Source organism: Canis aureus, chromosome X, assembly GCF_053574225.1.
Source record: "Canis aureus isolate CA01 chromosome X, VMU_Caureus_v.1.0, whole genome shotgun sequence".
NCBI classification, from domain to species: Eukaryota; Metazoa; Chordata; class Mammalia; order Carnivora; family Canidae; genus Canis; species Canis aureus.
The window spans coordinates 14,365,181-14,377,946 of NC_135649.1; the positions used below are offsets into that span (position 1 = coordinate 14,365,181).

General features: G+C 42.2%; 1 pseudogene; it reads right to left on the bottom strand.

Annotated features, from left to right (window-relative positions):
- Nucleotides 1-8,399: 8,399 nt before the first annotated feature.
- Nucleotides 8,400-8,998, bottom strand: LOC144307883 (large ribosomal subunit protein uL22 pseudogene; annotated as a pseudogene).
- Between the last annotated feature and the right edge of the window lie 3,768 nt (nt 8,999-12,766).

A 12,766-nucleotide genomic window follows, 5' to 3' on the forward strand; every position in this document is an offset into this window, starting at 1 on the left:
CCAGAAGAGGGAGGCTGTTGGAGTTAGGCCCAGAGGAACCACACAGAGGGTCTGAAGAAAGCCAACTGACCTAGAGACCCATGGAGTAGACATGAAACTGAAACTTTCAGTTTAATATTTAGAATTGTCATTACCCAGCCTCCAGATTTGGATTCCAAAGCTGCCTAAGAAAAGGGGTCCCCTCTGAAAATGGCAAATACAGTAGTAGGATCAATGAGGCCTTTGTGCAGTCTTATATCTGGCTTAGCCATACCAAGGCCAGCCAAATGCCCATGTCTTTGGCAGTATCCCGTCCCTCTTCAAAGTACCTCCTCCTCAGAATACAATGCCAGAAGATAGCTGTGACCCTCATTTACTCTCTGCCTGGTACATGAGAACTGCAAGGGTTCATGCTTTGATACCTTCTAGCATTTTCATTGTTTATTTCTTACAGGGCTCTAGAAGGCTGAAATGCTTTATGATATTCAGAAGTATGAAGCTAGAAAGAGGCAAAATGTTATGGTAATTGGGGGTTACTTAGGGGCAAGGGGCAGGGCCTTTCCACCATCACAAAAGCAAACATTTCACATTGTACTTGCTTGCTGTGTGGCTTTATAGGTGAGCTGCTGTACTCTGGGCCTTGTTGTATAGCAACAGAAGGTAAACCACATTTTAGCTTTTGATTTTGTGTTCATTTTTACTAGTTATTTTTAGTTTTAGGTTCAAGTCTAGGAAAACTTAAAAATCACTCCTTCCTGAAATAGCTCTAGTTCCCTGAAATTGGAAAACTAAGATGCTCTCAAGTTGCAAATCATTGCATTGATGATTATAAGACATTCTTTCTATTAAACAACCAGAGATTAAGTGAGCAGGAAATAGATCCTCTGGAGTCCTGAGGTGTTCAGTGCCTCTACTTTGCTTGATCATATTGCTCTTGAACAGTGCCCATGGAGCAGATTCTGAAATGTTTTCTTCTGGCAGACTTCAAGTGGCTCTAGAGAGGCAAATGCACACGCTCCTTGTTTATTATACACAACATGGCTACCAGTGGGTTCTTGACACCGTTCATTACAAAGTGCTGTCTTATCTCTAATATAGAAGTGCCTTGAGGTTATTACTTGTAGTATGCCCACAATAGGCCATTCAGCTCTCGGTTGGCTAGAGTCCAGCACTGAAGACGCCAAGGACATAGATTTAATCCCAAATGGACCATCTGGCTTTAGATAGAATAGAAAGTTAATAGTTTTGTGCTTCTAGATTGCAGCGGTCCCATTACCTTCCAAGTTGCAACACAGTATGCTCATTCAGTGGGACTGTGACCTGGAGTCCAGCCTGACTAAGGGTCTGTAAGAGGTTTTACCAGGAGGAAAACAGGGGCATGAGAATTCACAACTCTAGGTCACAGTAGAAGGACCATATTAGGAAAACAGTGGAACCAGGAGATCAGAGATGAACCCCAGAGTAGTGCAGGTGTTTGGCGGGGCATACCCAGGGCCTCAAGTAGGAGATGGCTAACCACACAGATTGAGTATGGGAGCTAAAGAGTGGTGGGTCAAGGAATGGTGAGTTTGTGTGAAGGAACTACCAGAGTTGTGTAAGGAAAGTCTAAGAAAACTTACTGTGCCTCTAAAATATTTCTTTTTCTCCCTCCACCCCAGATTTATTGAGATATAATTTACATATGATATTGTATAATGTGATAATTTCATATACATATGTATTACAAAATGATTACTACAATAGGGCCAGTTAACCCATCTATTGCTCCCATAGTTACCATTTTTTTCCAGGGTATTAGAACTTTTAGGATCCTACTCTCCTCCTATACTTTCATTTTTTTAAAAGATTTTATTTATTTATTTGAGAAAGAGCACATGCACATGAGAGAGAGCATGACTGGGGGTGTGGTGGGGAGTCAGGGGCAGAGGAAGAGGGAGAAGAAGACTCTCCGCTGAGCAGGAAACCTGACACAGGACTCAATCCTAGGACCCCAGGATCATGACCTGAGTGGAAGGCAGACACAACTGACTGAGCCACCCAGGTGCACCTCCTCATATACTTTCAAATGTGTTACTATTAATCATCGTCACCATGCTGTACATTGGATCCTGGAATATTTATTATGCTGCTTCAGGACTCTATTGGTGTTGCCGCATTTCTGAAATTTCCAGACCACCAGTCTCCTATGCAGGCAGAATTTGGTATGATTCACCTCAAATTCCATAGGATCCTGAGATTACCCCTATTATATCACTAACCACATTGTGTTTTACTTGCATTTCTATTTCAGTTTCTCCCAGTAGACAGCAAGCTTCTTTGTCTTTGGATCCCTAGAACCCAGATATCATATAGGCTTAATGCATGTCTGTCGGCTGACTGAATTAATGGAAGAGTGGAGAAACAGGGATGAAAAAAAGAAGAGATGTGTGGATTCTTAAAGAATGAGTACATGTTTGATAGGAAGAACCTGCTGTGTTCTGGAGAGAGGGAGACCTTATACTTGCAACCAGCAGAGATCCCCAGAGGCCGCTGTTGTGGAAATGGATCTCCAAGGGTCAGGGTAGCAGAAATTCCAGGTGACTTCCTAGAACCTGATATACCACTGCAATTTAAAATTTTGGATTCACAGTGTGTTGCATATGGCAATCAACACCTTGAAAATTTTCAGAAACCCTCACTGGTCCTTCATGAAGAAATAAATGTTGCGGCTATATTTGTTTATCTCTGCTCTCCTCTCCCCATTTTGTCTGTGGTTGTATAATGTCATGGTTAGGGGCCCATGGTTGGAGTCAGACCGAAGTAGTTTTGACTCCTGACCCAATTGGCATCACATCCTAATCTCATGCCATTCTGTAAGCCTCAGTTTCCTCATCTGTAAAACAAGGGTGTTAGTACCTTCCTCACAGGACTGTTGATGGTGAGGGTTAAATCTGCACATATATGTAAAGTATACCACAGTGCCTGGAACATTAATAGGTGATCAGATGACTATCTGGAGGGTGACATGTCAAATACCCTTAGTGGTCACCTCTGGGCAGTGTGACTGGAAGGGTGGAGGAAATTGAAGACTTTCATATTTGACTGCTGTATTGTTTCAAATTTATAGATGGCACAACTTACCTTTGTAATTTTTGAAAGTACCCCCAAAAAACAGACACAAAAGAAACTGACCTCCAGGGATCCCTGGGTGGCGCAGCGGTTTGGCGCCTGCCTTTGGCCCAGGGCACAATCCTGGAGACCCGGGATCGAATCCCACATCAGGCTCCCGGTGCATGGAGCCTGCTTCTCCCTCTGCCTGTGTCTCTGCCTCTCTCTCTCTCTCTCTCTGTGACCATCATAAATAAATAAAATTAAAAAAAAAAAGAAACTGACCTCCATGTCATGACCCTAGAGAGTCTCCAAGAAGGAAAAGAAGTCAGACGTTGTCCAGTCTGTGCCCTCTGCCCACCATAAGTGCAAGAAATTTTGTTACCATCACCCTGAGATGCATACACTTTCTACTGCACATTCTTTAGGGCAGGATTTCATGTCCAGGCCATTTCATTTTTCATATAATTGAAAATGCTAGAAAGTTATCTATTTATATTGAGCCCAATTCAGTCTGCCTGGGATGCCCTCCCATTAAACCTACTCAGTTTTTGCCTTGTGGGGGCTCCCAGAATAAGTTTAATAGATTCTGCTGTATCTGATACCTTATGACAAGTCTTGATAAATTTAAAAAGAATTCTCCTGTCATTCTGAAATTATCTCTTTTCATAAAATCCCCAGATGTTTCAGCTATTCCTCTGAGGATATAGGCCCTCCCCCCACACAGTCACAGATTTGGTTCCGTGGAAGTAGACATCAGAATGGACTTCAGGGTGCAAGCCCTTTATTATGGATCAATGCTTGTGAAAGGATCAAGGAAAAAACTGATTGCAGGGAGGAAGAAGTGGAATTACAGTTCAGGCTCATCAGAGTTTCAGCTAACCAGGCAGGGAGCTCCGGAGAGAGTATTACCTGTTGGAGTTGCCCAGTGGCAGGCTGAAATGGCTAGGCATTGTGCTCTACCTCCCTCAGTCTCCATGTATGGGACGTATCACCTCAAATGAGGCAGTTCCTCCACAGTTGAGCCTGTCTGCCAACTGCACTACTCACAACTGGGTCACAAGTCCTTCTTTGGAGAAGAATACGGGTTAGCACATTCCCGTATCTATCACAGTCTACCCATTGTGTCATGTTGATTCACTTCTCCACACAAATTCACTGACTGCCTTACCAGTTCTAGCATTTCAACTTCAACAAAAGTCTTCAACATTTCAACTGGGTGATCTTTGATCTTTTCTATGCTTGTAGGAGCCATCCTATTAAGGAGTTCACACCATTTCCTGGGGTCCTCCCCAGGGTGTTGAATCCTGTATCTCTGGAGAATACTCACAAGTCAACAAACTCTTCATATTTAATTTTATGATTCCCCTCACCTTATCAAGCAACCTCCGAATCTAGCCCCCTGTGTCATTCCTCAAGGTCCTGTGGTACATGCTGCCTCTGCCATATGGAACACCGCCGTCCCAGCTAGGTTATGCCACAACTTAGCCTTAGTTATAGGTCTAGTTGTCAGGAGAGGGAGAGGGGGATACTAAGGAAAGAGCCTGCTGCCTTTTGGATAGAGACTTTTGAATTATGTCCTGGCGATGACACGGAGAACTTACTCTTACTTAGATGGACCACTTCTGTACGCTCACAAGGTTCAGAAGTAAGGACTATTTCCTCCTTAAAAGCTTGATACATCTTGCCCACTGGTGCCTGCCTTGCCACAAACACCCTCTCAGTTCTGGTGAATGTTTTAACACCCAGACCACTACTTTGGGGTGGGAGCCATTTGTGCCTCACCTATTACTAGTGAGGGGATACTCCTTACTGCCCTGGCCGTGTGTGATCCAGCTTCAAAGACCTATCTTATTACCTGCTTCCTTGGACCACTCCCAGCCCCAGCTTCTTTACACTGGGTTTCTTGGAAGCAGACACTAAGATGGAATTTAGAGGACAGGATATTTTTTAGGGACTGACACTTGTGAAAGGAAGCACGCTTGAGTAGAGGAAGGAGTCCAACTACAACAGAGGCCAGTATAGCAAGGAGCCCTGGGGCAAGTGTTACCCTTCACAGTTACTCTGTGACAGGCTGAAATGCCCAGACCTTTTTATTCCCAAGCCCTCGGCCACTTGGCTGTTGCCAGATGATGATGGCAGTCTTGAGAAAGGCATCACTTCAGGTCACTTTGCTCTCTGCAGGCATTACCTCAGGCAAGGCAGCTCTCTGCTTCTGAGGCAGACCCTGAAGGAGCTGACAGCTGGAGGCCATGTGTGAGCACACTTCCCACAGGTGGGCAGCCAGTCCTTCCTTGAAGCGGGATCTGGGCAGTGTGTTTGCCACTGCCTATTGACTCATTATATAGCATGTCTATTATATAGCAAGCTTTACACATTTTAAAAAGCACACTCTTCCTACTGCTACAAGTTGTTCTTCCACTCTTCCTTAGCTTTGTGCCAATGTTTGCTGGTAGCTTGGTGAATGGAATGCTGGGAGACTTGAGCATGGCCCTTCCAAAGGAACTGCTCCCATAGTACCAGCACATTCCATTTACTAAGCTCAGGTCCGTTAAATACCTTCTAAGAAAACACTGATTTCAGGACGCCCAAAGAGCCAGTTTGGGGCTCTTTGTTATTCTTCTCCTTTGTCCTTAGAATCCTGAATACAGCAAAATGTTCTTTCTGGCCAGGTGAAACTAGGCCATAATTAGCCTTGCTCAGGGCTCTCAAATGTACAGGCAGCCCTGGATCTTCATCTTTAATCTGGAGACCAGAATCTCATGTGCTTTTCAAAGTGTGCAAAGCATGTTATATAATACTCATTTCGGTGTTGGCTCACAGCTGAGATTAAACCTTGACTGATGAATGAACCTTTCAGATCTAAAGGCAATAGCTAAGTATGAAAATCCTTGAACTGGCAGCAGCATGATAGCGTCCATGCTAGGAAAGCATAAGCAGCTTTAAAAACAAGCATTTTCTGCTAATTTTAGCTTTCCTACACTGTAAGAAGACTCACCAATTCTTTGGCTCCATATTTAAGAAATAATGAGAACCGCTATGCTCTTACCCCTTATTCTTCATTTTCTCACATGAGGGGTAACTTTTCCCAGCCAGCCATCATCAGATCCTTACTTCATGATCTGCAGATTATAGCTGTTACTATCATCATTATTATAGAACACGATCCTGCCCTTGCCTGAATATTCCCCACAAGCCTGCTTTCTTCAGGACCCCTTGTCTAAACCATTTCAGAATTCTGCACTCTGACAGCCACCATCAGCATTCACTTAAAATTCAGTGATATTAAAAAAATAAAATAAAAAATAAAATAAAATTCAGTGATATTATATTCTTTTGGTCTAGTGTGTGCCTCTTCTGTTCTGACTCTACAAAAGAGAAAATGTGTGTGTGTGTGTTTATGGCATTTGCCAGCAAATCCAGTTGCTACACTTTCAAAAAATATCCAGAATGTGATTGTGTGTACTCAATATTTTATATGTAATCTCTAGCCTGGCCCACAGCCAGAGCCTCCTAACTGGTCTCTCTGGTCACTCTAAGTGATCTTACTTGCTCCAGTAGCAGGCTGAATGATTCTTGAGTAATGCGTATGACATCATGTCACTCTCCTGTGCAGAAGCTCCTGACCACTTGTGATTATATTTGGAATAATACCCAGACTTCTTGCCATGTCCCACGAGGCCCGTCTGACCTCTTAAAGTTCGTCTCACTCTCCTCCTTTTCTCACGGCCTCAGCCATGCTGGATAAAATGAGATAAGGCAGATGTTATAGCATGCATGATGGGACATTTCCCATAGTCCTGGAAATTTGGCTGAGGCTCAAAACCATGGGCAATGGGTGTTAAGTAAATTAATAATAATGAAAGCTTGCAGCCATTCATCACTTACTATGTGCCAGGTATGTTCCTAAGTGCTTTCACACGGGTTGACTCATTTAAACACAACCCTGCAAAGCTGGTACTATTATCACTCGCAGTTTGTAGATTAGGAAACTGAAGTACAGAGCTAATAGGTCCCTTGTCTGAAGCCATACTGTGAGTACCAGGGTCGAGAGCAGAACCCAAGTGGTCTGGTTCTGAGTCCATGCTCTTCATGGCCACATTTCAGCTGCTCTTCACAGTGTTAAAGGTTCAGCCAAGGAGCCACCAAACATACTTTTCCAATATTTGCTAAACTGTGCCTTTTGACCTTCCCTCCTTCCCCCATCCAACCAAGATAAGCAGAAGAATTGGGCTTTTTGAAGATAGGATAGTCTTGGAAGAGAGAAAATTTATATTAGTGAGGTGCTATCAAGCCAAGTGGGGGTTACCACTTGAGGAAGGGGGTTTCCTTCCTCATAGGAGGCCAACGACTCCTTATGTTCAAGACACGTGAGACTGCACTGCTGATGTGTCCTGGAGTATTAGTTGCACTGAGCTCTTTAATGGCAGGGGCTGTCTTTTTGGGTCTCTGTATCCACAGTTCTTAGCACAGTGCAAGGTAGGGGATAGGAGTTCAGTACATGGAGTGAGGCACAGATGCACTGGGGAATTTGCATGTAGAGCACTTCCTTCAGCTGGCTGAGGAACATCCAGGAAATGAGATGGATGGGTTGGGCCTTGAGCAGCTTATGATCTAGACAGAGAGATGGAAAGTAGAGAGCATATGAAACAGAGAGGAGAGAGAGAGAGAGAGAGAGAGAGAGAGAACAAAAAGACACACACAGAAGTCCAATCACCAAGTATGAAAACTAAAGGAAATCAGCAAAGAGGGCTTAAGAAAGTTGTAGTTACTGTAATCTTCATTTAGTAGTTGTCAAAACTACTAAAAGATGAAAAGATGAAAGAAGATGAAGAAAGATGAAGAAAGATGATGAAGGCCAGTGGATTTATGCCCATAGTGCAATCAGACAAAACAGGAAGATTCAGTCACTTTGATTTGCTGGGTCTCATCTCCTAAGTCCTGTGATTCACGGGGCCCCAAAGACATGGGAGTGTTATTGCAGGAAAAAGCTTGATAATGAAAGTTGCTGGAGAATAATGACTACGTCTTAGAGCCGCATCTGATTTCACTACATCTGTGCCCATCAACTTGGTTAGCAGTACCAGAGTCACTTGAAGAATTGTAGCCAGAGTTAGGGAGGCTGCCAGCTATGACCCCTGCAGCAGGCACTAGAGCTGGGAAATTGAGTAAGGAGGTGAGGGAGAGGGATATACTTTTGACAAGAACTGTGTGTAAGGGGATCAAAGAGGTCTTTTTACAGATAGGTGGCATGGTAGTATAGACAATCACCTATGAGTTAGGGACATTTCAACCACAGTGTCTGGCTTCCAATTCTGACTGCTTTTTAAAAAATTTTTATTTGCATTTATTCTATGCAGAATTTACTCCCAGGCCATAAGTTTTTGTTTCTTTAATTTCTTCTGGGATACCTTTTTCTTCTGTGCAACCTCCTCTTCTGGTTTAGGAACAATCTGCTCTTTTTCAGTAAGAATCATCTCGATGTGGCAGGGAGAGCCCATGTATGGATTAATCCGGCCATGAGCCCTGTAGGTTCTACGTCGCATCTTGGGGGCTTTGTTCACCTGGATGTGCTCAATGACCAGAGAATCTACGTCTAAACCCTTAAGTTCAGCATTACTCTCCGCATTTTTAAGCATGTGCAATAAAAATTCAGTACTCTTCATGAGCCACTGACCCTGTGTCCAGCCCCACTGTTTGGTCTGCGCACATCTACCAACTCCACCATTGTAGCGACGGAATGGCACACACTGCTTCGGCAAGGTGACATCTTTAAGATACTTGGTGGCTTTTCAGATATGCATACCCTTGATGGCCTGGGCAGTTTCATGCATGTTCTTAAAGTGAACACGAAGATTTGAACCTCTCGACTTGCATGATTTTGTAGGGTTTTCTGGGTCCAGCGAGTAGCGAACCATCTCTGGATGTCACCTCAGGCCACTCGGGGGAAGAGCCAATTCTGACTGCTTTGTAACTGTGATTAACTTATGAATTCTAGCACCGGCATGTGACATGTTAATTAACTCCTATGTGACTGTTTTCTCATCTGTAAAATGGAACTATTAACATTGCCTACCTCATCGAATTGTTATGAAAGTTAAATGAAATAGTGTATGTACAGTGCTTGGTATTTAGTGGTGCTTAGCAAATACGTCCTTTTATTATTAACTCCTACCAGTATTTTTGAGACTGTGGTTTCAACCCATTAGCAGGTGAGAAAAATCATTTAGGTAGACATGACTTGGATATTTCGTTAATAAAATAGCATTGGGTAAAAAATATGAGTGCCTTGAATGTTGCAAATATTGTTTCATGAAACTTGTGGCAGATATTTATGTGTGTGAATGTGTAACACACATAGATACATGTATCACAAACAGATGCATACACAGGCATATGCAAAAATATGTACATAATTATATGTTTAAGTATACACATACACTTATACAAACATAAACCTAAAAACACATATTCCTGTGTTCATACATAGTTGCACACATATTTACAGATATACAAATACAGACACATGCACATATATACAGATACAAAATATCCATATGTATATACAAGTGTGTAATGCACAGATACATACAAGCATGCTCATATAAACATATTCATCTAAACCCTACACACAACACATACATGCATTAATGTACAAATACACATACATACTTCCCAAAATACAAATGAACATACACACAGTATACACACATATACAAACATAGCATACTTATCCAGATACATGTTCACACATATGCTGTTGTGGACACACATGTATACATCCACCCTCATACCACATGCACAGATACAAGGACACTCATGTATACCTACACAATACATATACATACATACACATAGAGCACTATTTTGTTGGCATGAGAACCAGGCTCTAGATTTCAGATATGCCTTTGCCTCTGATTCATTTTCAGACTAGATCCATCTTCAGACCCTAGCGCACTTGGTGCCAGTGGAGAAAAATATCACACCAGAAGGATTTTAAAATAATTATTTGCAGATTTCATTGCTGCTTTTAAACCAGTTACATTCATATTACTTACCAAAGCAAAGATTTTAAAAGTAGCTTTGACTGAATTCATTTACAGTTTTGCCTTTGAATCTTTAAAAGGAGGAGAAACAAAAGATGCCAGTAGCTACCTCTTCAGCCAAGGAAGGACACTTGGTGGAATTACTGAGTTTGGCTAACTACCACTCAGAAAAGACTGGTGACAGGTGCTTGGCTGGCTCAGAAGAGCATGTGACCCTTGATCTTGGGGTCATGAGTTCAAACCCCATGTTGGGCTTAGAGATTACTTAAATAAATAAACTTAAAAAAAGACTTGGGGCACCAGTCATTCCTATTCAGATCCTTTAGCTTCTAGAGATGTTTGGACTGGTGTTGTATCACCAAAGCTTGACTCCATGAGACAGACTAATGCTTCTGGGAATTGTTTCAACTGACTGATTCCAGAATGGCTGATCCCTAACTAGAATTCAAGGAGAAAGGGAACTTAGATGAACAACACATATTACAAAAACAGAGAAATCCCAAATTAGAAGACCTTTTATATTTATGCAACATAAAGGAATTTTAAAATAAGTGACTAGAGAATATGAACTGTACTTTCAAACTGTCTTTAAAAAATGTATGGAAGAGAAGCTCATGGTCTTCATTAGGATGGAGGAGAGGGAAGTACTACAGGTATGTGAAAGCCAAGAATCCTGGACCCCTCATCTGTGGTGATGGAAAAGACTTGGGGAACTCTAGGCTTCAGTCAATATATGAAGGATGAAGGGGACATAATTATAAATGTTGAGGATGGAGAGTACCAGGTAGAGAGACCCAGTAGAGATAGGTCACAAAAAAGAAGAATTTAAGATTATCCTGGCACATTTCCAACTTGACTTCTTTGTCCCCCACAAAGAAATCATCCCTGTGTTGAGTCTGAAGATACTGAAAGAATAGAAGACAGCCTCTGGTCTCTAAGAGCTTAGAGTCTTACCCTACCCTTACTCTGCCCGTTCCAAGCTTGCTACCCTAGAGCCTAGATAGAGATGGCTAGCTGTCTGACTAATCCTGTTCCCCTTCCACCATATGGAGTGGTTGCTGGAAAGTGGCTGCATACCCAGGGACTTCATTTCCCAGTTTTACAGTTTGATGGGGTCATGTGACTAGTTCTCATCAATAGCATTAGAGTGAAGAGATGTGTATCACTTCTAGGCCAATTATGTGCGTTTTCTACATTCCATTTTTCCTTTTCACTGGCCTGATGCAGAGGAGCATGGCGATCTGGGAAGCCATGTATTGAAGATAAAGGGGCCACAAGGTAGAAGGAGCCTGGGTCCTTGAGTCGCTGCTTAGAAGACAGCTACCTACCTAATAATACCTATTTGGGCTTTTAAATGAGAGAGAAACAAACTTCTATTATGTTTGAGCCTATCACATATTTGAGTCTATTTTTTTCTAATAGTTACCCTACTCTAGTTAATACAAATACTTTATGTGAGATGTATCTTTCTGGATTTATAATTTATATCAGAACATTCCCTGAGTTTGGACATTGTCTTAGTCCGTCCAGGCTGCTATAACAAAATTACCATAGACTTGGTGGCTTACAAGAAAACAAATTTATTTCTCATAGTTCTGGAGGCTAAGAAGTCCAAGATCAAAGTGCTGGCCAATTCCATGTCTGGCAAGGGCCCACTTCCTGGCTCGTAGAAGACTGCCTTCTCACCATGTCCTTTTTTTTTTTCTTTTTTTCCCCACCATGTCCTAATATTTCCTAATACCATCACATTGGGAGTGGATATAAACATACAAATTTTGGGGGGACTATTCTGTCTATAACAGTCATGGATTCAAAGTAACATGAGGCTATCTAAAACCCTCTCTGCTGATTTTGGCTGCTAGTTCTTGTGCTTTGCAAGTAGGTTAAAGATTTTTAATAAAGGAGACAAGCAGCTGAATTACTCTTGACGTTAAGATACTTTACTTGGTACCAAACATGTAAAAATTATTAATTTTGTTTAATAAACAATTAAAAAACACTCTGCCAGGCACTGTTATAACTGCTTTATACATATTAACTCATTCAATTTTCTAAACACTTGTGTGAGTTAGGCTCTATTAATGCCTCTGCTTTACATATGAAGAAACTGAGGTGCACAGAGATTAAATAATTTACCCCAAATCACACAGGTAGTCAGTGGCAGAGTGGGGAGAAAAACCCAGACAACCTGGTTCCAGAGCTCATGCTTTTATCCACCACGGCAGGTTGCCTCCATTAGTGGATGAGCTCCTAGTAGAGAGCAGATCCGATTCTTTCCCTCAACCCTCATAGGGGTAATGATTTCTCAAGCTTTGAGAAGATCATAGTTTTGCTTTGAGCAGAAGACAGCCTCCCATCCCCAAACTCTTCCTGAATTAAAAAGTAGATGACTGCCACCTACTGCCTCCATGATACCATTTTGAGTGTTCCTTGGAGGTTGCATGTGTGCAAAGGGAGGGAGGCAGCCAGCCCCACATAGTTGCTTAGCTTGTGAGAATTAATAGGATCACAGCACACAGTGGTATGATTGCAAATAGAAATACTGCTCTGTTCAAACAAATCTGTTTCTTTCTTCATGCCAAGAACTACAGTGGGTAAACTTGCATTCAAATTGGCCTTGGTGCATACAGTGTTGTTTCTTCTGTAACAAACCC